Genomic DNA, 19,702 nt, shown 5'->3' with positions numbered 1-19,702 from the left:
CTCTGTGATTTCCCTCCAGAAATGAATTTCTGCAGTGTAATCATGACAAAATCATCAGACAAATCCCAATCGATGTGTATTCTAGAAAATACCTGACCAATAATCCTCAAAACTGTCAGTGATCAAAAACAAGGAAAATCTGAAAAATTGTCATAACCAAAGGGAACCTAAGGAAACATGACTACTAAATGTAACGTGGCATTCTAGATGGGATCCTGGAAGAGAAAAAGGACATTAAGAAAAAAATTGAGAAAAACTGAATAAAATGTAGACTATATATATTTAGGCTCTCTCTCTCTATATATAGTTAATAATATCAATATCAGCTCATTAATAATGATGAATATACTGTGGAGAATACATCTCTGTACTATTTTTATAAATTTTATAAATCTAAAATAAAATATTTATTTAGAAACTACAAATAGGATAAAGAAAAAACATTTACATTGTTCTTTAGTTCATCAGTTTTCTTGTTTTGGAAAAAAATTATTGTCTTTCTTTTACCTCCTGCGTTTTATTAAAAATAAGTATGTGAAGGAAATCCAGCACACGTGAAGATATTTACTCTTCATCTTCTTTGGCTCCCAACATAAATAATTATTTAGTTTTGAAGAATGAGGTTTAGCTGAGGCAAAATATATTTTTAACATTGATAAATTGACTGGATTTACATGGGATTCCCTAACATTAGACCAAATGATCTGGAAAACTGCTTTTGAATTTATGCACTTCAGAGATTTAAATAATTTCATAGACATGGAAGTATTTCATAAACTATAGATTTTAGTACAAATATAATTATTGTTATTTGTGGACTTGAATTTATCTCTGCATTAAAAAATAAGCTTTTATAGGTACTTTCTATATATTAACCAAACTTTACACATTGAAAACACTATATACACACTTAGTTTGGAAATTACCTTGATGAACTAGTTTACTCTTCATCCTCAGGCAGCTGTATTGGAGTTTTACTGTGTAATTTTTACTTGATATTTTTCCAAATAGATAGTTTGAGAGTGAAGAGTGACTGTGAAATGTCAAAGCCTTTAAAATCATCTGAATTGATCAGTTATTTCATTCAGTTCTTCAAATTCTTTCAGTTTCTATTTTGCTAAGGCTATTTTTCTGACTATGCCTGTCTTCCAGGAACAGTTTCTAGCATCGGATCGGTTTTGGGCACTTGTGAGAAATTGTCTTCTCATCTGTGAAATCATTCTAGGTCCTGTGTATTGAGGTTCTGCTGGGAATATGAGATCCACCCTCAGCTTGAGAACCACGTCTTGGAGATTTAGATATGCCTGAAAAGGACAGAAGTCATTCGGTCTTGCAGACAAAATATGTCATCTGGAGAATATCATCGTAGACAGATGCGATTCAGCTGAGAAGTAGGTGTCTTAGGTAGATGTTGAAGGACAGGAGGTCCTGAATGTCAAGTATGGGGCATGTCACTTCCTTCTGTATTTACATTCAGGAGTTCCATAAATACCTCACGCTCAATAAAATCAAACTGAACTTGTCATTCCCTTTCCATCTATGTCACCCTCTATGTTCCTGGTGAATGATACCACCACACATCCTTTGATTCAAATCATAACCCTGGAAGTCCTTTGATTCCTGCCTCTCTCCCATCTAACTTAAACCACCACATGCAGCTGATTCAATTGTTCAACACCTATCAGTTTCCACTTTAGATTACTTCTAATGCCACTTATCTAAACAGAGAAATGCTATCTATAAATCAATTACTGTAACAGCTTACTAACTTTGTTTCTCTGCAGTACCATTCTAATGTATTTACCACAGAACAGTTATTCTAAAATACTAATATAGCCTTTTCACTTCCTGCAAGCCCCATCCATACTCCTGTATGCTTGCTGTGCTGAATAGCTTTCAGATCCTTTAATATTATATGTTCCCTTTCTCGCTGTGGGATTTGCAGATGCCGTTTTTTGTTTAGAACACCCTACTGTTTTCTTCTCTACTTACCAACTACCCTTTTCATCTTTTATCCTCCACCTAATCTCTGTCACCACTGGGGTGAGATAAAATTTGGTGTTGCCTCAGCAGCATGAGGGATGATGTTGGAGTTGTGTTGGGCCGTGCCAAGGAAGGCTACAGCCCTGTGGAATTTGGGTGGAGAAGAGATAAGAGTATATCCCAAAAAGAGAGGCGGGTTTCCAGCCAGGAATGCTGTAACCATGCAAAAAAAAAGTCTGTTTATATTTTGGCCATGATGGGAGATTCTAGACGATCCATATGTGAGGTCACCTTGAGTGACAGTTGGCTGCTATATAACACTTTGCCTACTGTGCATATGCTTACCCAGAATTCAGTCTGTTATAGTTAGATTCATGAACTTCTAGGTATAGTCATGATATTATAAAATGATGGTATAATGAAACTGAAGTTAGGAGCAGTACTTTATGTGCATGCGTTTATAGCTGGTTTAGCCACAACTTTTACAGCCTTTGTCTTCTAGGTTTTGGGAGGTCCTTAAGGAAGGTCTTTAAGGGAAGTTTCTAGGGTTACAGAGCTGATCCTTGGCTTCTGTCGCTCAGATGTGACTAACTACCTAGCATCTCTACTCTCCTTTCTGAGTTATATGAAATATTACCCCTTACTGAAAGCTTTCCGAGCCTTCCAAACCCTGTCTGCAAAGTCTGGATTATGTACTTATTATAAGTCCTCACATTGTACCAAGTATTTTGTCTCTACCCTCTACTAACCTGGAAGAATCTGTGAGAACAAAGACTGTCTATATTACAGTTACTTCTAAGGCCTAATACAATGCCCAGTACATAGTAGTTACTCAAATAATTTTTGAATAAATGAATGAATGCACAAATAAATAAATGAGGAATAAATATATCAATGAATATACAAAATAATAAGGAAGAAAGAAAAGGAAATAATCCTAGATCCGGAAGATCAAGAACACAGCATCTAAAAATAGAACAAAAGCTTTTGAAATTTAAATTTTAATATTAAGTGAGTTTAACAGTCCTTAAAGGGCAAAATTGAACTGAGAATTAGAATCTGTTTCTCTCCCTCTTTTCCTCTCTCTCTGATTGTTAAATGTAGGGGGAGATGGCGAGGAAAATCACTAAGAAGACCTCAATTTTCTTGACTGAAAAGTTAAGAGCACTGAATAAATGTCAAGGCCGGGCCTCTGTTACCAGAACTGGTAAAGAACATTGGGACTTTGTCTCTCACATCTCAGAGGCACGGTCCAAGATGAGGGCTGGACTATTAATATGCTGACTTGATGTTAATAAATCAATCCCTTGAGTGCCCCCTAAATGCTCCCTCATGCCCTTCCAAGTTTAGTTGGAATTATTTCCAATCCTAGGTTAGAATTCGTTCCATTGGCTGTGTAATAGTAAGCACTGGGTAGAGAAGTTGTGATGTGATGTGTTCACCATAAACAGAAGGCAGACATCAGAGGAAATCAGGCAGATTCTAATGATATTATCTATTTGTTTTACCCATACCTGATTTTTGAAGGCATCTGTGTACTGACATATTTATCTGACTTAAAGAATTAATAGTTATTAAAAATTCTGGGTTGACACCACATAGAAATTTTCTTTCTTTTTCCATACCACTAGAACTCAAAGTTGCCTGGTAGCATAATTAAGTTTTTAAATATTTTAAGCTTCTTCACTTTGCCTCAAGACAGCTTGAAAAATAGGATTATGCCTCATGAAACTGATTCATTTCATCTTGATCAGTACAAAATGTTCTCTGAGGTCCTGAGTGCCTCAGGTGTTCGACAAAGAATTCTTGGCTGTTTAGCAGTTGAGGCAATCCATGTAACTGTTTTTTCTGTTTTACATAATAGTAAAGATCTTCCCCCACACCATCAGAGCAGTAAGGAAGAAGAAAAGCATTACTCTTTGGAGTGATTACTCATTATGTGTCAGACACTGTCCTGGAGACTTTGCATCTATTATTTTATTAGCCCTCAACCCCCTCCCCCGCCCTGCAAGGAAGACATTAGCATCCCTATTTACAGATGAAGACCCTGAAGCTAGGGAAGGACAAAAGATTTCCTTCAGATTATCCTGCTTAATCCAAGGTAGAATTGGTATTTGAACTCAGGTCTCTCTGACTTCTGTGTATGGGCTCATTAATCTTATTATACCACTTTTCCAACATTATTTTGATTTGATTAAAGACTCCTTTTCTGGGTACAGGAATGGAGGAAGAAGATATTTTTTCTCCCTCTAGGCAGTAACATGTAGTAGTTAAAAAAACATGGGCTCTCTAACCACACTGTGACCAATTACTTTTTATTTGACTTGAACATATAGTTTATCTGTGCTTCAATTATTTCAAGTGCAAAAGTGTTAATAATTGTTGCAGTGGTTTGTTACATGTGAATCGTGAGTTTATTTGCCCTTGTGTGAACTAGATTTGAAGTATATTACATGTGTGTAAAATGGCTCCACTAATGTTAAACCTTAGATATGTAACCAGCTTGTTTTGCCGAACTGAAGTTGCTTACCCCAAGAGTGAAATTGTTTTGAGCAAGAGTGATATCCAGACACCCGTGCACCTGGTTGATAAGACACTGAAGACGTCACCACTACACATAAAATCTCTAGGACTCTCTACCTAAATCAGAGCACTCTCTCTGTCTCACAAGAGTGTATTTCTCCATCCCTTGATTTACTTCTTGGCCTAAGATTCTGCCCATCCAAACGAGAGGCCTCTTTGCTGATTGACGGTTGATCGACTGGCAACTGACCCAGCATTGATACGGCGTGCCGTTCCTGCTCATCGTGTGTCTGCCTCAGCCGGCATCGCCGGGTGGTCTGCTAGGATTGAAAGCCATCAGGATCTGGTATGAATAAACCCTAGCATGCTTGCAATCTTATTCGTTTGTGTGTCTGCATCCTTACTTAGTTGTTGTCTCGCTGGGCTCTTCATATTTAAGTATATTAAGCAAAGTGCTGTCGCGGGTTCGAACTGGCTCAAGGGCCTTAAGGAACAAGCGAAGCCGCTTGTGCGTAAGTCCAAAAAAGAGTTTGACTTGGACAATTGGTGCTGTCAGCAGGATAGTTTGGAAAACTATCGTTTCATTTGTCATTGGAATTTTAAGATCAAGGGACCTAAACCAAATTCTAAATTTCAGCTGAGCACAGCAGCAAAAAGGATTGGGAAAGGAGAAATTAAATCTTCTAAAACTAATAAGAGGACCCCTACCTCCACTATTGAGAAACAGCTGAGGTGCGAAAAGGCAAATAAACTCACAATTCACATGTAACAAACCACTGAAACATTAATGCTCCCAGAACTGTGGAGAGGGCTAAATGGCTTTGTACCTATAAAGAGCTCTGTATCATAAGTACTCAATAAGTGTTTATGTTGTAATTACCACTGCTATTGTTGTAACTGGGGCCTTTTCACAAAGGTACAGCTACACAGAATGGGTACAATGCACAAACGCACTTTCAAGCCACCTGCTATCTTCCTAAATCTCAGTAATGGAAAAATGAGAAGATTCCCTAGCCAAGTTATTATTTCTTATCAATCCAAACAGGGTTCAGCCACAGCTAAAGGCTGGGAAAGGTGGATGCTGTTTTTTACAACCTATGAGTCATTAAGAAAATGAAATCATTTGTTGCATTGTCAGAGTAGTAAGAATTCATGTGTCTGCAACTCCATGGATGCAGAACCAGCAGCTTGAACTGGAGATATGTCCCATTGCCTTAGGCTTTCCCAGAAAGAGGGCTGATATTTGCCCCCCACCCCCACCTTTGGAGCCAAAAATATTCAGGGTAACAGGACAAGCAGGTGGAGGACAAGTAGCAGGTGCATTTTAGGGCATTCAAACAGTCAAACAGGTCATTCGGACTGAAATTTTCTTAAATTTCTAGCTAAAAGCTATCCATCCACTTACATTTCAAACATAGTATTGGATCTAAATTACTATATCTTGACTAATTACACCAGCCAACTTTATAGCCAAGATCTACAGGCTCCAACTACTTGAGGGAACAATCCAGTGACTAAAGAAATTTAACAAGCTTTAACAAAGAAAAAGCTTGTTAAAAAGTAATAGTTGTCTGGGTGCCTACAAAGTATCGCACCCCTGAAGCCATTCTCTGCTTTCCTCTATGTTTTTAGGAAAGTCATCTTGTCTTGTATACGGTATGTCATGCCTAGTAGTTATTTTCTAACAGAAAGTTGTTTCCATTTCAATGTCTCTATCTTAAGCTGTTTTGATTAAAACAAGCAAACAAAAAGTCAAATAAAAAAAATACACACACAAACAAAACAAATAAAAAGAAAACAGGGACATTGATTGATACGATAAGGAAAAAGTAAGAATTAAAAATAAAATTAACAGGGATTTGACCTTGGGATCTCACCTCTCTCACAGAGACTGGTGGGATAGTGTTAAGGTATGTCTCTAGTAGTAAGAGAACATTTTTCCTCTCGTGATGTGTGAAGAATTTAGGTGGATCCTTCTTTATATTGGACATCTATTTAACATGATTCACTGCCCGTTGTCCCCATTTTTCTTTATTTTCTTTGTCTTTCCAATTTTGCCCCCACTTCTAATGGACCTTCATTCTCCTTCTGGTCTCCAGTTTAGTTTTCTAGGAAAGACACTAATTGGCCCAGCTCATCAGCACTATCACTACTTCAGCAGAGACTTTGTCCTCTTCGAGTTCACAGGACCCTTATCTATACCTGCTCAGGTGCCCCCACTGGACCTTAAGGCTCTTGCCTTAGAAACTGAGTCTGTATAGTCACAGAAGTAACGTTGGCTTTATCTGGTTGCAGATGGTAAGAGAAGAGTCTTTCTTAGGCTGGCAAGCTCCTTGTTCACTCAATTCAGTAAGGGAACTAAAATAATTCTTGTGATAATGTAAGGAGCTGTTTTAGACTTTTTTTAATTCCTTAAAAATATTAATTTGAGACATTATTTAAATTTTTATTGTATAGCTCATGACAAGGTAATTTTTATTTATTGAATTTCTTTTTAACTATTCCAGGAATCGGTACATGTTTTCTGTAAAAGACCAAATTGTAAACATTTGGGCTTTGTATATTTTGCTACAACCACTCAACTCTGCTTTTATAATACAAGTGCAGCCACAAACAATACGTAAATCAATGGATGTGTCTGTGCTTCAATAAAACTTTATTTACAAAAATAGACTAGCCAGATGTATGTGGCCTGTGGGCTATAGTTTTCTGCCCCTGATCTTTCCTAGTGCAAATGCACTCATGCTCTGCTCACACCTCTTCACCCTACACCTCATTTTGCACTTCTGTATTCTTCTGTTGTCCATATTGCAGAACTCACTAATCTTGAGAACAACTTATTTCACAGAATTGCATGGGAGTTTCTCTTTTGTGAAAACACTTGGTGTCTCTAAGTGGAGACAAAAACATGAATTGCCTGAAAGAGAATTGATGCCTTAGAATCATAAAAAAATACATGCATTTGGGGGAAATTTCTAGCATTATAAAATGGAATGTTTTCTCCTAGAAATGATGAGAATGGCACTTCTGTCACAAAAAGCATGTATATCTGCTTAGGCACAGACATTTTACTGAAAACCAGAATTATAATATTTTCTGCTGCCAACCCTGTAAGATATTCGAATGGTAATGGCGGGGGTTGGGAGTGGTAGGAATTATAATACATTCCGCTTTTGACAACCATCTTAACTTTATTGTTTTCTCCTAAAATGTAGTTGTTTTTTAGCTGCTGTATCCAAAATCTGGCTGTCATTTCTATGGCCTGGAGATGTTCATACCATTTTACCTTTCAGAAAGCAAATTTTAAAACAATCTCCAGGTACGAGATTTCTTTTCTGAAGAGGTAGGTCTGTGAACAATGCCTGTGGGCTTGTTTACTGGATGAATTTTATTTCAACCGTGAGCTACTTATTCTAAGTCTTCACAATTATTCTTCTTTAGAAGTCAGTCTTTGTTCTTTGATTACTATAGACTTTTTCTCTGTCATAAGTGTGATATTTGATTCCAACAGAAATGAACCTTTGCTGTGTATAAGGCGACAGGAAAACTTTGATATATTTCAGTTCAAGTGGACCTCCCACCTGAGCTGTCTCAACGATAGAGGCAACAGGAGATCCAGAATTTCTGCACATCTCTTCTTTGGGGGCATGAGTTTCCCTGTAGTGTTAAATTTTTCAAAATTGCTGGTTTCATTCAAGAATATCTCTGTGTGAATTGGTTTCTAAAGGTAATAACTGTGTGAGTAGCAGGGGACATTAAGGGAAAGAAGAAAGTGTCCTAATATCCCTTCAGACCTATTGTTAGAACCTGCATGTCAGTTTTTCTTTCACAATTTTCCCTTTTGCAGCAATTTCCTTGTGGCATTACAAGTACTATTTGTTACAAACAATAGGCTATGTCATGACAGTCCTGTCATGATTAGTAATGTTAGGCATGCTTAAGAATGGATGTTTAATAAACAGAAAATGATAAGCAGAATCATACATCTAAGAGCAAAATTTAGAAGTACTGAGAATTCCAGGATAATCTCAGTCCAAAGACAGACATATGAGTGTATGTTTGTATCTGAATAACCCAGTGATAAAATGGGTAATTTGCCTTAGCTGGGTCCCTCCAAGTAACTTGATTGTGTATGTTGTATGCAGTTTCAAGAATGCAAGGTCCTAATTTCTCAGCTGTCCAGGCAATCTATCCTATGTGCCAGTTCAGAGCAAAAGCTAACATTCATGTTATGTTGTTTTTCCTGATTTTCTGGAACAACGCAGAACAAAACAGGAACAAAACGAGAACAAAACAATCAGCAAAGCTCCAAAAAACTTGTAGATTAAAATGAAGATAAATAACTAACCCAGGGATTATAACACTGTGTAATAATTGATGCAATGGAGATTACCTCCTTGTGTTCTCTAGAAACACATAGACAGGAGTTGTGGGGGTGGGGGATAAGGGACAACTTCTCCTCATGGAAATATTAGATCCAAATGATATGCTTCTAGCTTGGTGGGTTACTTGAGAGAGATGAGAAAGATATTTCAGGCAGAAGGAACAAACTGTATCCTTTCCTGGACATGAGGGGGAAGATGCAGAAGTGACAGTAGGCCTGGAGCAAAGTGCGGAGGGCAATGGTAAGAGATTAATACAAGTTAATACAGGCCCAGAAAATGAAGAAAAACACACACCGCTTTTACATCCCCTGCACCAACTGCTTTGTTATCACTCCTCCAGAAATGGCAACTCCATCGAATTTTCACTCAGGCTAAAAGTTTTAAAATCATGCCTGATCTTCTATTTCCCTTCATATCCCACATGTTTTCCATCAGCAGACAGGAACTTTCATTTACTTATTCACCCATCCTTTATTTCATAAAACAAACTTATTTTTGTGGTACTTACCATTTAATGACTTAGACACTTTAGTTAAATAAATGTTAATGATGAAGATAATGAAGCAAGACATGCTTGAACTTTGGAGTCCGGCACAGTTGGATTGGTTTCTGGGTTCAACCTTCTGCCTTCTAACTGTATAACCTTGGGAAAGTCCCTCAAGCTCTCCAGACCTTTGAACATAGGCAGAAAGAAGCTCATTATGTGTTCTTCAGAGTGGCTGCCACAGGGTCATTAAATATTAAATAATAGAAGTTTCTATCTCCTCACTTTCCATCCTAGCTTCCGTGTCTCTTTTGAAACTTCTTTTATTCCATTTTTAAATAAACATTGCCTCTTCTATCTGATTTTGAGCTCCTGTGAGCTAGGACTACATTTTAATTTTTATTTAAATCAAATACTTTCATGGTTAATGTTTCTACTTTTGCTTAGTTTTGGTTTGCACGGGAGTGCTGTTCTGTCAGCTATTGACTGTAAGAAAGAGGATACATAGTTTCCCTTTCAGCTTCTTCAAGAGTGGGAAAGAAGAGATTAGGAAAAGAGCAAAGGATGCTTGACTTTCTGAAGTGGGAGATACGTTTGGGTCCCAGGTCTGTTACTCTGAAGTTGTAGCATTAACCATTTTAAGCCTCTGTTTCCTTGTCTCTGAAATGAAGACAAAAATGCTTCCACTTTATCCTGCCTATAGGATCATAGCTGGATATTCACTTCAATCTCTTTAGATCCAGGACCACAGGATCTTTCCGAGTCCGCTGCGGCAGCATGCCAGGCTCCATTCCCTTCCCTGCATTCCTTTGCCTACCTCCCAGTTATTTTCATTTTGTGGCCAGTACCTTGTTTTCCCCTGTCTAGTAGGATATTTGTAATTCATGGTTTAGTAGGACGGCCTCCTTGCTTTGTTATTCTGACTTCATGCCTATACATAATGTTTTATATTTCCCTTGCCTTCAATGGAGAATAGTCCTAGCATCAGTCTTGCCCCATTTCCACCTCCACCTCAAGATTTTGTTCCCATGCTCAGGCTTCCTGATCCAGAGAGACCATCTTTTCTGGAAGGGAGTACATATATTATTTAAATTCACCTTAAACAATTAAGTGTGTTTAAGAAATAAGAATTGGACCCAAAGTATAGTTTTAATAGCCTTCTGGAAATTAGTTCAGATACTTCCTTGTACCATGGTAATTACTTAAGTTGAAGTACCTAAGTTTACTATCCTCTGTATAAGTTTAATTTGTAATGTCTCTAGCATCAAGAACAATAATAATTGGATAAACTCTATTTAATTAGATGTTAATGTCAACTGTTTGTGTAAATTTAAACAAGATATCTCAACAATTGCCCTGATGCCATGATATTCTGCTCAAAGTTATTAAGCTCTTTAGCTTGATTTGGGTGTTGGCATCTTATTTGAATACGCAGATCAATCGGCTGGATTTGGCATCACTCTGAACAAGAAGGTGTGCGTGTGCGTGTGCGTGTGCATGTGTGTGTGTGCGTGCACTTGGAATAAAGAACATATTGGTCTTTTCCACCTCTGGCAATGGGTGGGGCTCTCTGTCTGTGGACAGAGATCAAACTCAGCAGCATCTGATGGTACAGTAAATACTGGCTGTTTCTGTTCTACGCACTATGCATGCACTGGGGAGGGTCTGACATTACCTGATACCCTTGCCCTCCATGCACCTGTACACAAACTGAGCAAATCATATCCTCTAAATAGGAGAAATGCGACTCTGCCACTCACAGTTCTCAAGAGAAGAAAATTCACTGAGGATGATTCAAGAAGGATGGCAGATAATGATAATTTCTTCCCTCTCCCCTCTCTCTCCCTTTTCTCTTCCCTCTAATCTTATCTTCTCCCTTCCTGGCTCTTCCTTTTTATTCTATTCTTTGGTCTTTCCTCTTCTTTCTTCTTCACTCTTCCCTCCCTTTGTCTCTTCCTCTGTATTTTTCTTTCAAAAAAGTCATAAGTGATTCATGATTGGAGTGGAAAAAGAGTCTTGAATGACTCATACAAAGAAGAAAATTTCTCAAATCTTTAAGTCTTTGAGAGCTGACTAGATTGGGAATATTCATAACACTGTTGACCAGGGAGTAGTCAGGGCACTTTTGCTCAGTGGTTGGGACTCTCATCATATCGTGAACTCTTATAGATAGGGTGGATAAAGTTATGTACTTTTTTTTTTTTTTTTTGCATTTTGCCCTTTGGAAGGAAGTATTTACCATGTGGAACACATAGTAGGTATTTCACATTGCCTCAACTCATTGTCACAAGTGGAATGAAATGTGGTGTCCCGCTCTCACAATATCACTCAGATAACTGTTCCTAATGTCTTCTCTGAATTCTTTTTGTACTTCCCCAGTCTTTTACACAGGTAGATTATTCTCTATCCCACCTCCATCATATTCACACTGTGCTTTGCTCATACCTATTTTTCTTAAATAACTTCTTTTTGAAATATAATTCCATATGACAGAATTCAGTGGTTTTTAGTTTATTCACAGTTTTTGCAACCATCACTGCAATAAATTTGAGAACATTACCATCAACCTATACCCATTAATATTCACCGCCCTTTCTCCCAAACACCTATTCCCTAACTACTTTTTTCTAGTTTGTCAATATGGATTTGACTATTCTGGACATCTCACATAAACAGAATCATACGATTGGCCTTTGTGACAGGCTTTCTTAATATAGCATAATATTTCAAGGTTCATCCATATTGTAGCATATATCTCTTTTTCATTTCTTTTCATTGTCGTGCAATTTTTTTATTGCATAGAAATCTACAACATTATGTTTCTTCATTTATCAGTTGATGATAAAATGGATTGTTTATCATTTTTTAACTATTATAAATAATATGACTATAAACACTCATGTACAAGGTTTTGTATGAATATATGTTTTCTTTCCTCTTACATAGGAAATTAGGAGTGAAATTTTTGAGTCATATGGTAATTTTATGTTTAATTGTTTGAGGAACTGCCACACTATTTTCCAAAGCAGATGAATCATTTTACATCCTCAGCAGCAATTCATGATGGTTCTAATTTCTTCACATACTTGCCAACATTTTTTATTGTTTGTCTTATTAATTACTGCCATGCTAATGACTGCAAAGTCATATCTAATTATGATTTTGATTTGCATTTCTTTTTTTTTCTTTAGAGTTTTAGAAATGTTTTTATTTTTAATTTTTTCCATATTTATTGAGACATAATTTATATATGACATTTCTAAGTTTAAGGTATACAATGTGCTGATTTATTTCATCTACATATTACAAAATGATGTCTACGATAGGATTAGTTAACACCTCTGTCACTTCACATAATTTCTTTGTGTGGGGGGAGGGGACATTTAGGATTAATTGTTAGAAATTTTCAAGTATATGATATGGTGTTGTTCACTATAGTCACCATGCTGTGCGCTATATTCTTAGAACTTATTAATCTTCTAACCAGAAGTTTGAACCCTTTGATCAACATTTCCTCCATTCTTTGGACTCTGGCAAGTATCATTCTACTCTCTGTTTCTAAGAGAGTGGCTTTTTTCCATCCCATATATAAGTGAGATTGTACTACTTTCTCTATTTGACTTTAGTAAAGCAAAATGTTCAGTATTTTTAAAGTATTTACAATTTGTTAACATGATACATACATTTGAATAGTTTATAAAATATAGGGTAATAATATAAAATTTAAGTTCTAGTGAGGCCACAGGTCATGAAACAACTGACATTGAAAAGGTAGTATGTTTTCATAGTCCCCAAGAAGCGGAGGCACACCATGCTATGGGGGTGCTTCATGGGGGAAACAGCAAGGTCAGCCAGGAGGCAGAAGAGAAGTAGGAACTGTGGGCAAGAGCCTTTATTGTGATCATCACAGGAAGCAGTGTGTGAATCAGGGTGAGCAGGCTTAGAATTGGCTAGTTTGAATAATTTTAGCAGTTTTTGAGTATAGAGGCTACCCCTAGTTGCCAGATACCTAATCTTGGCATTGTTAGGGCAGGTGGACAGTGTTTCAAAGTGTGAGAGTGTGGTAAAAGAGTTGGTGGGGGTTGGAGCTCTGGATTGGTTGGTTTGTGTTTGAGAAGTATGCTCATAAGCTATTTGTTTACTGTCTCTCAGAACTGGCTAACTATGGGAGGGGCTGCCCTTTCAGAGGCAGCAAGGCCCAAATATCAAAGCACCAGAAATAGAAAATAAAGGACACAGTTATTGTTATAGCCTATGATACCACAAGAGAGTCATTTTTCTGTAAACACAAATGGGCATGCAAGCAAGACAGCAGTCTCTGCAGCTATCTGGATACACTTCCTGCTACAAAACAAAAACTATGCTATGATGTAGCTAGGACAAAGAGTAAATCTAAATACTTCACATACTTTTATTGAAGATTATATGCATAGATACCACAAAGACTTGAGGATTTGCTAAAGACCTAAAAATTTTATTCAATTCAGTGATAATCGGATGCTTGAATAGCTTTCCTCATAGGTCATATGTGGTTTATCTTGCTTCTGGATATATCTTTCAGACAGTCTTTGCTTGTATTAATTCTTAAAGTGGCAAGTGTCTCCTATTGCTTCTGTCTCAGTTGAACCATTACTTTTCTTATCTCTTGGTATTAACCCTGTCATCTTCTTGGATCCTGTAGCTCACTCCCTGCTGAGGTACACTTGTCACTAAACCCCTGTCAGTATCACTACAGAGTGGGACACAAATTTCTTTCACTGCTGGATAACAGCTTGTTTTTCTTAACTTATCTGGGAAGAAAGGATATGGATAACTGCACTATAAGATTATCATGTATCAAAAAGTACCCCCTATTGCTCTTTGTTTGGGCAAAGAAGATGAGACTTAAAAGTCACATTTTGAAATAACAAAAAGATTCCTTTATGCAAGTCTTTTGACATTAGAGATTATGAACCTTTAAATGTACCACAATTTCTGGTATTTAAGCTGGAAATCACAACAGGATTGTAAAACAAATCAGTGTTTTGTTTGTTCGTTTGATTGTTTTTTAGGAGTATTTTGAAGATACATTCTGGAGACTTATATAAGTTAACACTTCATATTTCACTCTGGGATCTTTTTATGTTTCTCTTCGTAGACTTCATGAGTCAGGATTTCTCATTCATATTTGTGCATTAAGGACACCTGAGGGTATCTGCTGTCACTGAATAAAACAATACGTTTGTCGGACCTCTCCTTTGTTTAAGAAAGCTGACTGGCACTCCTTGTGTAAGTGGGGCTTATTGACAAGATTTGCACTGGGTTGAGAGTTGAAGAGCTGTTAGGCTGAGAAACCTCAGGTATCAGAATGAGGAAGGACAACATCCTCCCTAGAATCTCTAGTTCCCCACAGGCAGTTACTTTTATTTTTTTTTATCTGGCTTTCCTTTCTTTCCTCATGATACTCTACACATTATACAGTTGATCGATACTCTATTTAAAGTGGAGTCAATACAAGTATATAAGACTGCTCTTCATAGCATTGGTTAAAGTCAGGAAAAATTACAAATATTATAAATGTTTGTATGACTTCACTGTAACATAGTATATTACGCAGCCACTCAAAAGGATGAGGTAAACCTATGAGTGCTAATATACAAAAGTGCCCATGATTGTGACTTTATTGTAAGTTTTATAAAGCAGATTAAGAGAAATCATAAATGAGCCATAGCTACATGTATACACATGATTAATTTCACTAGCATAATAAATGACTACATATGTATATATATATATGAAATATATATATATATATATAATGATTTCATTCATATAAAGTTCAAAAACAAGCACCCATAGCTAATTTCTGGTGTTAGAAATCAAGTCAGCAGTTATATTGTAGACCAGGTGGTTTGTGATTAGGAGTGGTATATGGGACTCGGACTCTTCTCTGGTACTGGTCATGTGTCATTTCTTGACCTAGGTGTTGATTACCTATACATGTTCATCTTATAAAATTTTTTCATGCTACAAATTTAAAAATCATGCATTTTAAATATGTATTACACTTTGATATAATATTTTATTTTAAAGAACAAGAATTTGTCTATTACCATGCAACCCTGAACAAGCCCAATCCCATCTGATCTGGGAAGCTAAGCAGGGTCAGGCCTGGTTAGTACTTGGATGGGAGACAACCTAGGAAGATTGGGTGCTGTAGGCATCAGAAAAGTAAAATAAAATAAAGAACAGGAATTTGAATTTTGAAAAAAGAAAAGCCTAGGTACCTTAACAACAGGGTCAGAAAATGAAAGGAGTTTCTTAGATGGAGTAAGAGATATGGCCAGCCAAGAGCATGAGTCAGCTAGATTTCTAGGGGAATAAAAACTCTGAGCAAGTAGAGAAATGCTGATAGGTTACCAAAGAAAGCAGTACAGGGGCATGGGCAGAAAAGTATTTAAAGGGAAAGATCAGCCTAGCTATTTTATTTCCAGCTCTAGTGTGCATATATTTATCCTTACAATAAATTTTTCAGAAGCCAAATTTAAAATGAATAAAGGTAAATATTATCAGCCCTGATGCTGATAAAGCAGCATACATATTTAGTATTGTTAGCATTAATTTAATTTAAGGAGCTTCAGTATACCTCTATACTCGAAAGCAATGAGTTTGATAATGCCTGTTTTAATTATTCATTTTCTTTTTTCATATAAGGTCTTGAAAGTCATTTGTTTTCAAATTGTTTAAATGCTACCTCTCAAATCAAACTTTACAAATTTTCTTAGCAATCTTTATCATGATATATCAAAGCAATAGCAATAACTGAAGCCACCTAAATTTTATGAACACTATTAGTGAGCCAGGCATTGTTTTCATTAAATGCATTACATAAAGCATTTCATTTAATCTTCCAGTAATCTAGTGAAGGAAGTATTATGATCATGGTTATTTTTCACATTAAGAACTGAGTCTTAGATAGGTTTAATAAAATTGCCCAAATTCACATAAGTAGTCAGGAAGGGTACCTAGAAACAGATCCCTGAAGTCTAGCTCTTGACCTGTGCTGTCCAATATGGTAGCCACTAACTAACCATATGAGACAACTGAGCACTTGAAAAGTGGCCAGTCTAAAACAAGATGAGCTATATGTACAAAATACACACTTAGTACCAAAGACTTAATACCCCCCAAAAGTAAAATATTTTACTAATATATTTATAGAGGTTCCATGTTGAAATGATACTATTTTAGATATGTTGGGTGAAATAAAATTATAACTAAATATCACTTTGTGTGTGTATGTGCGTGTGTGTGTGTGTGTGTGTGTGCGCGTGCGCGCCTTGACTTGACTGCCTTAGGTAGATTTGAACAAATATAAATCTGGAGTCTCAGTGGTGGAAATTTAGATTTCCTGCTCTGGGATGTGATTCAGTCTTAGGTGTGCTCGAAAAACTTTCCCAGTATTTTTAATGTACAGTGAGAGCAGGGAATCACTGCCTAGGGTCTAGAATTTCGTGTTGTGCTATTTGATACTCAACCTGACTCAGGATAGCTCCTGATGGATAGTTACAACATGGGCCTGAGACTCACACATAACTACAAGGCTATTGGCTTGAGCAGCTGTACGAATAGATGAATTTGTAGATGACACTAATAGATTGTGCTAGCTCACCTTTAATATTTGAGGTAAAGTGGTTAGATTCCTTTAACTTACATCTCACCTGGCTGAGGGAGGTAGTGATCCATTAAACCCATCTGGGAAGGGTTGGGTGCTACTTTGGGCCTGACTGTTTTCCTGTGTAGCAAGGTTGAAATGAGTATAGTGGATTGGACCTCCCACTCAATAAAAACAGGTCAAACACTAAGAGATTCCTAAAAACCATTGGGTCAAATTCTCCTCATTGCCAAGAAAATAATATTTTCTTATTCTGAGTCTCATATCTTTCTAGTAAATTGTGGTTTTGCCAATGAACAGTGAACCCGAAGTGATAAAATTGGGATTAAGGATAAGGATCGAAGGATAGTTATTACAGGTTCAGGAAAAATAAAACTCTCAGACCTTTTAACAATGAATCCGGAAGCCAAAAACTGGTTTTACCTTAGCTTTGAAAACTCCTCAACAGATTTATTTTGATGCAATTTGCTCTTTACTAATAATTTATTTGTAGGAGAAATAGCATTTGGAAAGCCCAGTGCATGTTAGACATGCCAATGAGAAGATCCAGGGCTTTTCATTTTTTTCAAAATGTGTTTTATAGCATTCACTTATCTATGGTCAGCCAGAGCTGTGCTGTTTGGAAAAGAAGGGAGAGTGATAAGGGATTTTACAGGAAAGGTTTATATTCGGTGGGGAATGAGTGGGGAATAAACAGAAATTACAGGTGGAGAATAAATGTGTTTATGAATTTAAACAATTATTTCCCTTTACATATCAAATTTTATGGATAATACACATCTAAAAGCACTTTGCATGGAATGATGATAAAATATCTTGAAAGTAAACATTTTATTATGAAGTAATTATTTTACTTTTTAAATGATGCTCCTTCACAGTGGACTGAAAAGAACAACAAAATAAATCCCTGGGGTAGAAGGACACCTCTCTGAGAAAGAGGTGCCTATTTTTATTACCCTATCATGCAGGGGCTCGAAAGGTAAAATGTCAGTAGACACCCAACCCAAAAGCTAATGAGTTCAACCTCTAGAGACCTATTGACTACCCACTGTGTGCAGAACAAGCATGAGCCAGGTACAGAGAACCAGGGGTGAAGATGATATTCTTGCCTATAAGGAGCTCTCAGTCTAGGCTGTGAGGAAACAGAGGTGTACATTTTTACAAGAGAATGCAGTCATGAAAAGATGTGGAAGAGATAAAGAAGAGGGAGCTCGAGAAGAATTTTCAGACCTAATAGTATTTATTCTGAGTTTTTATGGGTCAGTGGGTATATTAGCTTGCTAGGGTGCCTATAACAAAGTACCAGAAACTGGTGGTTAAATGATATAAATGTACCATCTCATAGTTCTGGAAGCTGGAAGGTTGTGAGGGAGAAGTGTTCTTTACTTCTCTTCCTAGACTTTGGTGGTTTTCTGGAAATCTTTGGCCTTTCTTGACTTGTCAATGCATACTCCCAATTTTTGCCTTAATCTTCACTTGGTATTTCCCTCTGTGTGTGTCTAAGCATCCAAATTTCTCCTTTTGATAAGGATGCAGTATTACTGGATTAAAGTCCATTCTACTGATCTCATTTTAATATGATCATCTACAAAAGCTCTGTATACAAAGATCATATTCACAGGTGCTAGGATTAGTTCTTCAACATCTTTTGGGGGACACAATTCAACCCATAACAGTGGAAGTTCTGCAGAACTGTAGAAAAAGGAAGAGGGTTTCCAGGTACATATAACACTGTGTTAAAGATATAGAGTATTTTAGTACCTCTTGGTCATCTCAGGCCCTCTGCACTTGGTGATTGGGGTGGAAGACACTGGGGTTCCTTGCAGCAAGGACCAGGGAGCTTGTTTGATCTTCTCAATATTGTTATCACATACTCTCTTGGTGCCCCGCCTTGCTGGTGTGTCTTTAATCTCATTAATCTCCTAGGGAGGATCCATTTCATTTGCCTTCAGGACCTCCTTTACCTTTATGAAATAATGTTTTTGCTTTACTAGTGCAGTTATTAAGCCATTTAACTTTTCATTCATTTTTGTCTTCAAATTAAGAAGTACAAATCCCAGTTTCCAACATTCTTAATATTCTTCTCTTTCCTGATCAAGGTTAATTCACAGTTTCTTGTAAGGTCCTAAAATTTTAATCTATCCCAAGAATTTGTTGATTTTTAAGAACAAAATTCAGAAGGCCCTCTTGTTCCAAAAATAATAATAAATATGAGAATAAATCTACTTAAACTTAATCTAGTTAAAACTAGGATGAAAACATCATAGGCCTTCACTCAGGAAGAGACTGACCTACCCAGATTATAAGGTTGACTTGATGAATAGAAATAAATGCTAGAATTAGGGAGGAGCACTGGAGTGAAAACTCATTTCATAAATGATAGTTTCAGTAGTGAATATTGTTATGTTATGTTGACTTTTGCTTCTGGATGTAGACTTTTAACTGTAAGGTCTCCGGTAATGAGTGCTTGGATGAGAAGAAACCCAGTAGTATTGTTAGGTTGACTCAGAATGAACTATCAAAATAGTCATGCTTTCATTTGACACCTAAGATCTGATCTTAATATGTTGACTATGAAGTGGTCTAGGTGGAGTTTGTATGTGTGAGTGGTTAAGTTTGATGTCTTATAGACCTAACTGATGGTACTAAGGAAAGCTTCTCAAGAGGCAGTGG

The 19,702-nt window shown here is 36.8% G+C and overlaps 1 non-coding gene and 1 pseudogene across 1 annotated transcript in view; both read left to right on the top strand.

The window, feature by feature from the left end:
- The window catches only part of LOC107498386, a 973,375-nt gene that overhangs the window by 907,689 nt on the left and 45,984 nt on the right, over positions 1–19,702 (top strand). The gene's annotated exons all lie outside the window — the stretch shown is intronic.
- Positions 15,459–15,577, top strand: LOC118604204 (annotated as a pseudogene).

This window comes from Rousettus aegyptiacus, unplaced genomic scaffold, assembly GCF_014176215.1.
Source record: "Rousettus aegyptiacus isolate mRouAeg1 unplaced genomic scaffold, mRouAeg1.p scaffold_m13_p_6, whole genome shotgun sequence".
NCBI classification, from domain to species: domain Eukaryota; kingdom Metazoa; phylum Chordata; class Mammalia; order Chiroptera; family Pteropodidae; genus Rousettus; species Rousettus aegyptiacus.
This window is presented reverse-complemented; position numbering and strand designations above follow the sequence as displayed.